General features: G+C 49.7%; 1 protein-coding gene across 1 annotated transcript in view; it reads right to left on the bottom strand.

Moving 5' to 3' along the window:
• The window catches only part of Fat2 (FAT atypical cadherin 2), a 91,084-nt gene that overhangs the window by 71,218 nt on the left and 10,136 nt on the right, over nucleotides 1-9,730 (bottom strand). The gene's annotated exons all lie outside the window — the stretch shown is intronic.

Below are 9,730 nucleotides of genomic sequence, written 5' to 3'. Positions count from 1 at the left end.
AGGGGGAGGGGGAGGGGGAAAGGGACTCATCCAAAGCCACAGAGCAGGGATGACAGCCAGGGACTTTCCTCCATCTGGACCACCAGAAAGGGATGCTATGGTTCCTTACAGTGCCAGTCCCAGCGTCACCCCTCAGCTAACTGCACTGCCTCATATCTGTTACGTGGCCTCTGGGAACCTCAGTGTCTTCGTCTGGAAATTGGGCTATTAAGAGCATTGATCCCATGGGGTTTTATGAAGATGAAGAAAAATCATGAACATGAGTTTGTGACCACAGTGCCTGGCACCTGGACAGGGCTTTGTTAGTGTTATTTTTAGTTCTCAATGCCAAGGGGAATCAAAGGCTGGGCTAGGGTGAGGGCGGAGTCCATGATGTCTCTGGAGAGGGTCCAGCCTGTGCCCCAGCAGAGCAGGAAGCTGGTCTCTGCTCGAGTCTCGGCTTGTTGACCTACTCCGTGCTCTTCTGGGAAGCTGCTAGCAGGTACTTGTCTGGGGTGTGTTCTGGCGCTCCCCAGCTCCCAGGGCTCAAAAAGAAGGCTTAGTGTGGGTGACCATATGCATTTTCAGGAAGGGGACACATGCATACTGAAGGGATGAGTTTGGGTCATCATGTGGGGATATCATTCACACACATCTGTTCACAAGTATGATCCTGTGAGGATCTATATGTGAATCCAGCTCTCTATCGACTCCCAATGTCACTTCACAGATGTGTGAGGCAGGAGGAGGACTGACTGGCTGTATGCCCTTAGGCAAATGGCTTGCCTTCTCTGATCCTCAGTTTTCCCAGTTTATAAGGTCATTTAGAGAAGGAAGTCAGTGGAGCAAGTAGCTGTGGGCATCCAGCACTGGAACTTTCCAGTGACTGACCCGTACTGTTATTGGTGGGTCTGTGGATGAGGAAGACTTTGCGATACTGTGTCCTGCCATCCCTAGCTGTCTGCACACCACCCACCCCATGTGCAGCACAATGTTCATAGAGCTTTTTGTGTTTGCTTTTTTAATTTTCAATCTTGTTATTACATGCTGCTATTTATTACATACAAGATATGAACATAAGAGTTCATATGTGGAGATCAGAGGACAACTTGCTCCCTCCACCATGTGCACACTGGGTATTGAACTCAAGTCATCAGACTTGGCAGCAAGCACCCTACCCACTGAGCCATCCCATTGACCTTGTTTTTGTTTGTTTTGAGACTGGGTCTCCTGTAGCCCAGGCTGTTCTCAAACTCTCTATATAGCCAAAGATGGTCTTGAACTTCTGATCCTCCTGTCTCTACCTCCTAAATGCTGAGATTACGAGTATGTGCTATCACGTCCTGTTTCTGAAGTGCTGGGGATGGAACTCAGGACTTCCTGGATGCTAAGGAAGCACTGTGACTGGCCTGTGTGCCCAGCTGCTGCTGAAGGCTTTAGGGGGCCATGATTCTGCTCACCTTGGGGTTCTGCTCAGTGCCCCAGCCCTTTGGAACTCTGCTGCTGACTTTCAAGGCCTTGGTGGCACTAAGCTCAGTGCTGCTGATCCAACTGAAGTGTCATTCTGTGGAGCACTGCTCTGGATCTTTGCAGTTGCCTCTATTAGCAATCTCAAGAGCCATCGGAAGTTGAGTTGTCCCAGAAGGTGGCAAGCTCCTCATCCCCGGGGAAAACCAAGCAGTCTGAGTGGCGCTGTGGAGGGTGTTCTCCGCTGGGGAGACAGAGTTCTAAAGTCCCTTTCAGGATCACAGGTATGGCTCTTTGGCCTGCAAACATCAAGGCATGAGCCTCCCAGAGGCCTTGAGACGTGTCCCTGTCCATAGACCCGGCTTGCACACCCACCAAACCGCCCAACACTTAGGTCAGGTCCCTGAGAGGCTCCTGGAAGCCCGGGATCTGAGGTCACCCATTTTCTGTGTATTCTCAGCCAAGCACATCAGTTCTACCCTCTTTCAAACTCAGGTGTAAGTGTTGTACATGTTGGGGACACTAGGGTAGGGGTGGCTCAGTGGTTCTAGAACTGTGCATTACTTTGAGGGCAGAATTTCCTTTTCCTAAAAGAATGGGGCCAGGACACAGCATCTATAAGCAGACCAAAGCTGGCTGTGTTTTTATAAGTCACGTAGTCTTCAGGTCACCCTCAGCCTTGTCCCTCACCCACTAGGGAGCTCAGGGCTGAGTGGCAGCTGAGGGACCTCTGGGGGACCTTCCAGATCATACAAGCTGTCTCTGCTGGCCCAGTATCCTGGGTCCTGTCAGAAGAAGTCTGTGGACATCTGGTCAGGTGTGCTGTAATCTTCACGCTGTCACGTGGACCATGCGCACATGTCACTTAAAACTCTAGGAGTCTGTGACTATGACGAGTGTGTCTTTCCATGCAGGGAATGGAAGGCATCAAAGGCAGACAATGGTCCATGAAGAAGCTCCTACTGGGTGGGCCCCAAATGCCAAGCTTTGCTTCCAGCAACAAAATTCCTTCCCAGGAAGTACACCAGCTCTGGAGCTGCATTACCTAAGCCAGTGGGGACTCACATCCACAAAACCCAGAGCACCCAATTTGTCTACTAATTTGTAGGTGACTGCTGTTGGGTGCTCATGTAATAAACCAAAGGTCTGCGCTGGATATGGACAGGAGGGAGCTAGTGGCTTGAGCCTCAGATGGGTCACGTGACCTCAAGAGGGCCATAGGACCTGTCCTGGGCTTTGATTTTCCTGTCTGTAAGCTGAGAGTGACAAACACTGTTCAGACTCAACTCCAGGGCTGCAGAAAGGCAGGAAATGATGGGAGAAAGCACAGAGAGGCACTGGTGATGGTGTGAAGAGACCAGAGGCTGTCGCAGGAGAGGGGTCTGTGTGAGCCAGGCCCACCCACCCCGAGACTAGAAGAAAGAGAAGACATAGTGGGAGTTGGCCTTGCGGAGAGTGCGCTTGTCTAGCACACATGAAGCCCTGGGTTTGACCCCCAGCACCCTGAACACCAGTCCAGCTTCAAAGGGCCTGGCACAGGAACCAAAGGCCACATGGGATTGTGTGTGTCGGGGGCAATTCGGCGTCCTCCTACCCACCAGGCACCATGGCTCCCACACGACCCAGGAACATGTTTAAACGGCTTTTTCATTCAGAAGAAAAACAAACTTAAGGTTGAAGGTGGCAGAGTCCTTGTTGTGCCGGCTTTGTGCCATGCAGTCCACGCTGACCTCAAATGTCCTGTGTACCTGAGCATGACCTTGAAGTTCTGATCCTCCTGCCTCCACTGCCCAAGTGCTAGGATGGCAGGTGTGTACCACCTCATCAGGTTTTTGTGGTGTGGGGAATGGAACTCAGGGCGTCTTGCTAGGCAAGAATGTCCTGTGTACCTGAGCATGACCTTGAAGTTCTGATCCTCCTGCCTCCACCGCCCAAGTGCTAGGATGGCAGGTGTGCACCACCTCATCTGGGCGTCTTGCTAGGCAAGTGCTGTACTTACTGAGTCACATTCCCAACCCTGAAGACAGTGTTTTCATAGATAAGAGTTGATTCCCCCGTCTACCAATGCCATACTAAAAACTGTAGGCTTATGGGGCTGGAGAGATGGCTCAGCAGTTAAGAGCACTGACTGCTCTTGCAGAGGACCTAGGTTCAGTTCCCAGCACTAACAAGGGGGCTAGCAACCATCTGTAACTCTAGTCCTAGGGAATCTGACACCCTCTTCTGATCTCCATGGGCACTGCATGACAGGAGTGCACTTACATACATGTAGGCAATACATTCATACACATAAAAAATAAAAATAAATAAAACTTTAAAAAACTTTATAGTTACTCATCCTTTAATCCCAGCACTCGGGAGGCAGAGGCAGGCAGAGCTCTGTGAGTTCAAGGCCAGCCTGATCTACATAGCGAGTTCCAGGTCAGCTGGAACTACAGGGAGACCCTGTCTCAAAAAGACAAAACAAACAAAACTTTAGTTATTCATAATAGTTTTCATGGAGGAAACCCCCAAAAGGCTTTATCCTGGGGTCCTCAATAGTCACAGTGCAATAGGGGCACATGTGAATGAAGGTAAGATCTCTCAGGCATGTGGATTTGGGAGAAGAAGAAAGATAAACAGGAGATGACTAGAAAGTGGTTTTTCATATGGGTCTCCTCTGATGCAGTCACTGGTCATTCCTGCCAAGTTCTACAGGGGACAAGGTACAGGAAGCTGGCTGCCCTGGTGGGGACTGCATTCTAGAGGGAAGGGCACAGGGAGAGGACAGTGTGCAGAGATGAAAGCAAGTTACAGCGAAACCATACAGGGTGAGGGATAAGAGTGTTACCCTGGGAAGGGCCCTCGGGAAGCCCTTCGCAATGGGTGATAGGCCACACAGGGCTGGCTCTCCTAAGGAAGAACGTGCCTGTGTGAAGACACAGGTGGTGTGAAGGCCCTGAGGTGGAAGCAAGGGAGCAGGTGGTGAGCTAGAGTGTGAGCAGAGAGACTTCTTCTAGGGGGACCTAGGGAGGGGTGGGGGTATAGGCGGGAGTTATGCGGAGAACAGATAGCAGGGACAGGGGATGAACATAAAGCCTTACAATCTTTTGGGGCTAGCTAGGGAGATGGTTCAGTCGGTGAACTGTTCTGTGTCCAAGCATGGGGATCTGAGTTCAATCTCCAGAACCCATGACAAAAAGCCAGATGTGGTAAAACACCTGTAATCCCATCCCTGCAGATGGAGGCTAACCGGCCAGCAAGTGGAGCCTAATTGTTGAGTTCTAGATCATTAAGAGACTGTCTCAAATGACATGGCTGGTGCTCCTGAGGATACCTGAGAGTATCCTCTGCCTTCCACATGCACATGTGCACATGTGAGCACGTACCTGCACATGTGACTATGTACCCGCACCCATGTACAACACCCCCAAACATGGATTAAAACAAAACTTTCAAGAGTGCTCTGTGAGGACAACCAGTGGGATCCAAGCTAACACCTCTAGCTCAGTCTGTGGGTCTGTGATAAGCTGTTCTGTTATTTCATGGCTTTCATAGGATGTTTTGTTATTTGATGGTGACTTGTTAACAAAACACTGGGAAACTCCCCCAACAACCTAGACTCCAGCTCCTCCCTCCAAAACCAGAAGGCAAGGCTTGGACTCTGGCCTCTAGTGTGGCACGTGTTGGCTGGTACTGCGTGGCGGCTGCTCGCAGTGGACATTGCAGACACCCCTCCTCAAAGCGTTTGCTACTGGAAGGTAAGCACAGCCACAACTGGGGCAACAAACAGCCCAGGCTCCGGCCACAGCACCCTGAACTCATCTGAGCTCAGAAGCTAAGCATGGTCAGGCATGGTCAGGACTGGACTGGGAGAAAAGCAAGCCCAGAAGGGCCACATGCACCCTCTGTAGCTGCAAACCCCAGGAGGAGGAGGAGGAGGCATGCCTGAGGCGCTGCTTCTTGGGGAAGCGCCTATGGGCTTGAGAGCTGTGTGTAGAGCTAAAACTCCAGAGGCAGAGGGGAGTCTGGGCCAGGAGGCCTGTAGGGGAGGGGACGAGGTTGCCAGAAAGCCACCAAACTCAGCTCCTCCCTCTGGGGCTCCACTGCCAGAGACTTGATTTGGGATTTGTGAGGTCAGATGCTGCAGAGCCAGGCCCGCGACAGACCATCCAGAAGATCTGGGGACAGAGCCTCTCCCCTAGGGTTTGGGTTTAGAGTCCCAGAAGGAGGACAGTTCTGGACTCATCTGTGACCTCACCTGGGCAGTGTGCCATGAGGGGAGACTTGATTCTTCCCCTCCCAGAGGGCCCAGGATGATAGACACTAGGTCTGGGTCTGGGTCTGGGGGTGGCTCTTGAGAGAAAGGTGGTTGTCCCCTGAAATCATGACCAGCAGCTCTCCAGGGCTGCAGAGCCTTTATTTTTATTTTTATTTTTTTTTGTAGTCAAGGTCTCGCTATATAGCCTTGGCTAGCCTGGAATTTGTTATGTAGATCAGGTTGGCCTCCTCCAACTCATAGATATCTGCCTGCCTCTGCTTCTCAAGTGCTTCTTTTAGAAAGAGAACAGAGGGGCTGGAGAGATGGCTCAGTGGTTAAGAGTATTGACTGCTCTTGCAGAGGACCTGGGTTTGAAAACCAGTACCTACATGGTGACTAAAAACTGTCCATAACTCCAGTTCCAGGGGAATCTGACACCTTCTTCTGACCTCTGTGGGGAATGCATGACACAGATATACTTATATACATGCATTAAAGGGATCAATATAATTCTTTGAGAGTACATGTATATGGCTAAAGGCTACATAACAAGAAACAGTGCCAGACAGGAGACATTTTCCTTTGAGTTGTTGGCCAGGGTAGTCCAAGAGACTCCCAAATTTACACAGGCTATTGCCACAGCCCTTGATTGCCTCCCAGAACTTGATGGTAAGACCCTATTGCTGAAGACAAGACATACTTTGGACTCAGGATTTTGGAGCTAGAACTGACCTGGAAGCCTCCTCCCCTGAAGGCTACCTCTCATAGCTTTGGAGAGCACTATGTAAGCTGGTAAGGAAGAACATCGATCTATGGTCCAGGCCCAGCTTCAGGGCCTAAAAACCACATCAACGACCAGCACAGCAAATGACATTGGTGCAGTAGTGGCACTTTTATCTTGGGGGTAATGAACACCTACCTAATTGGACTTAAAGCCCACTCAATGGGAGGAAACTCATGTCTGGTACTATAAACCTAGCCAAATACATATAGCTGAAGAGGTCACAGATCTTAGAGAAAACCCCAAGGCTGTCACATCCCTAATGTAATTTCTTACTATGTGAAAAATATGGATCCTTAAATTTACAAAGTATCCCAGTCACCATCTGTCCTAGTTTGTTCTTCATTGCTGTGACAAAACACTCTGACCAATACCAACTTGGGGAGGAAAGGGTTTATTCAGCTTACAGCTCCCAGGCCGCAGTTCATCAGGGAGCCCAAGGTAGGAACTCAGGGCAGGAACCTGGAGGCAGGAGCTGGAGCACAGGCCATGGAGGAATGCTGCTTACTGGCTTGCTCCCCTGGCCCCCCGCTCAGCCTGCTTTCTTATACCACACAGGCCCACCTGCCCAGGGGTGGCACCACCCACAGTGGGCTGGGCCCTCTCACATTACTCATCAAGAAGATGCCCTCAGACATGGCCACAGGCCAGTCCAATAGAGGAAATTCCCCAACTGAGGCTCCCTCAACCGAGGTGTGTCAAGTTGGCACTAAAGCTGTCCAGCACACCATCCATCAAAGTGGCTTTTTTTTCAACAGAGGTTACTACAGAATTACACCACTGGTCACACACAGAGATTCTCTGTGAATTGCCCAAGCCTAAGTGGCACATCTAGGCTGCAACCTCTACACCTAAGGCTCACAGAACATAGAACAAGGGATGAAGGGAACACTAATGATCTTTCAGTTCTCATCAATGAAGCTCCCTCATGCAACAGAGAGCAGGAAGGAACACAGAAGGTCACAAACGACCAAAGCATAGAGAATAAGAGTCTGCAGAGTGTGGGTCCTTGGACAGGACTCCTGTATTAAAATCCACCCACCCAGGGCTCAGGGACCATTGCAGAAGAGGGGGTGGAAAGATTGTAAGAGCCAGGGAGGAGGTACATGACCACATGGAAATAAAGTCCTACGGGTTCCGGGGACCCTTCTCATATGAACTACAGCAGTGGTGTCAGCATGCACAGACCCATGCAAACGCAAGCAGACAAAACCCAGCACAGAACTGTGGAAATGGACAGCAGGCCACAATCTTAGGCAAAGAATTATTGGCAGCTGATTACTGCTGGGTGAGGAAGAGCTGACCTTTTTAAAGTGAGGGACTCTAGATAGGCAGCCTCTTCTGTCCTCCTCAGACATTGTCCGACACGGGTGCACTTACCTACATGAAGGCAATACACGTGTACACAGAAAAATAATAAATATTAAAAAAATGGAAACCTATGTGCCCATCAACTGATGAATGAATAAAATGTGATCCATAGGTACCATGGAATACTACTCAACCTTAAAAAATAACGGAGGACATGACATTGGGTGGAGAGAGTTGAGGGAGGGGGTTGGAATGTGATCAAAATACATTGCATGAAATTCTCAAAACTTCAATTTTAAACAGGAAGAGCTGGCAAGACGGCTAGCTCGGCAGGTAAAGGCACTTGCTGCCAAGCCTGACAACCTGTGTTGGATCCCCAGAACCACATGGTGGAAGGAGACAACCAACTCCCCCAAGTTGTCCTCTGATCTCCACGTGTGCCATGGCACAAGCATGTATGCATGTGCTGTAACCCGGATGTTCCTCTGAAAAGCTGGAGTTGATCCAGGACAAGCGTGGGTGATGTAGGGTGCACTGGGATAAAGGGGTGGAGCCACCGCCATATTGAGAGGGGAACGCAAGCGGGGCGAGGCGGCCCCTCTGGGACCCCACAAACAGGAAACAGAGCGGTTTACACTTCAAACATGGGAAAGAAAAGCCTATGCGAATCCGTGTCTTTTGTAAGTCACTCCCTTCCCCGGACACCATATAAACTATGCAAAATCCAAATAGAATGTCTTATGTCGGTTTGTCAATCCGCATCAGGACTGTGAGATCCTAAATGAAGGCGGGTTTCCCAGCAGGAAGGGGAATGCACAGACACACACAATAAATATAAAAACCAAAATTTTCAAAAAACGTTGGACTAACTTTTAAAAAATAAGATAATTGACTGGCAAGATGGCTCAGTGGGTAAAGGTGCTTGCCACCAAGCCTGATGACCCGAGTTCAATCTCTAGAACCCACAACTGAGACCATAAAGTTATCTTCTGCCCTCCATATGCATGCTGTGGCCTGCACATACCCACGTACACACACATATACACACACAGTTTTAAAAAGAAGGAAACCCCGTCATTCTAACACAGATGAAACTGCAAGACTTTGTGCTGAATGAACTAAGCCAGGCACAGGGAGACCCACAGCACATATCCCACTCACAGGGAGAAGCTAAAAAGGCTGGCTCACAGAGGCAGAGTGGAATGGTGTGCGGAGGGAGGGCAGGGCGGGAAATGTCAGTCCAAAGACCTGAAGCTTCAGTTAGGACTGAGCTCAGGAGAACCGTGCAGCTGTGCGGAGTGTTGACTTTACCCAACTATAGGTAGCTGGGCCTGGTGGTGCACACCTGTAATCCCAGGAGTTAGGGAGGCTGAGGCAGGAGAACAAGTTCCACGTCTGCCTGAGCTACAGAGCAAGTTCAAGGCCAGCCAGGGCAACTTAGTGAGCCCCTATCTCAAGATAAAAAGCAGAAAGCGGATTGGGAGTGTGCTTCAGTGGTTGGGTGCTTACCTGGAATGCACAAGATTCCAGTTCACTCCCAAGTGCTATGCACGCACGAGTGCAAATTATATACCTGAAAATCATGTGAGAATAGATCTTACATGCTCTCACTACAAAGACACAGTACATATTAACTCAGTTTAGTGATTCCATAATTACACATATATACAAGTTTTGTTAAGTTTTTAAAAATAACTTTTTAAAGAAAATTGATACAAGTTGGGGATTTGGGAGATGATTCAGCAAGTAAAGGCTTGCCTCTCAAGTAGGAGGACTGGAGTTCAAATTCCCCAGCACCCATGTAAATGCCGTGCAGACATAGCAGCCCACCTGTAATCCCAGGGCATGGGGATGGAGATGGGACCCCCAGAGAAAGCTGGCTAGCCAACCTAACTGAATTAACAAGCTCTGGGTTCAAGTGAGAGACTCTGTCCCAATATACTTTGTGGATG

This window comes from Nannospalax galili, unplaced genomic scaffold, assembly GCF_000622305.1.
Source record: "Nannospalax galili isolate Female #2095 unplaced genomic scaffold, S.galili_v1.0 scaffold706, whole genome shotgun sequence".
Lineage (NCBI taxonomy): Eukaryota > Metazoa > Chordata > Mammalia > Rodentia > Spalacidae > Nannospalax > Nannospalax galili.
Note: the sequence above shows the minus strand (reverse complement) of the source record. Positions and strands in the feature narration are given on the sequence as shown.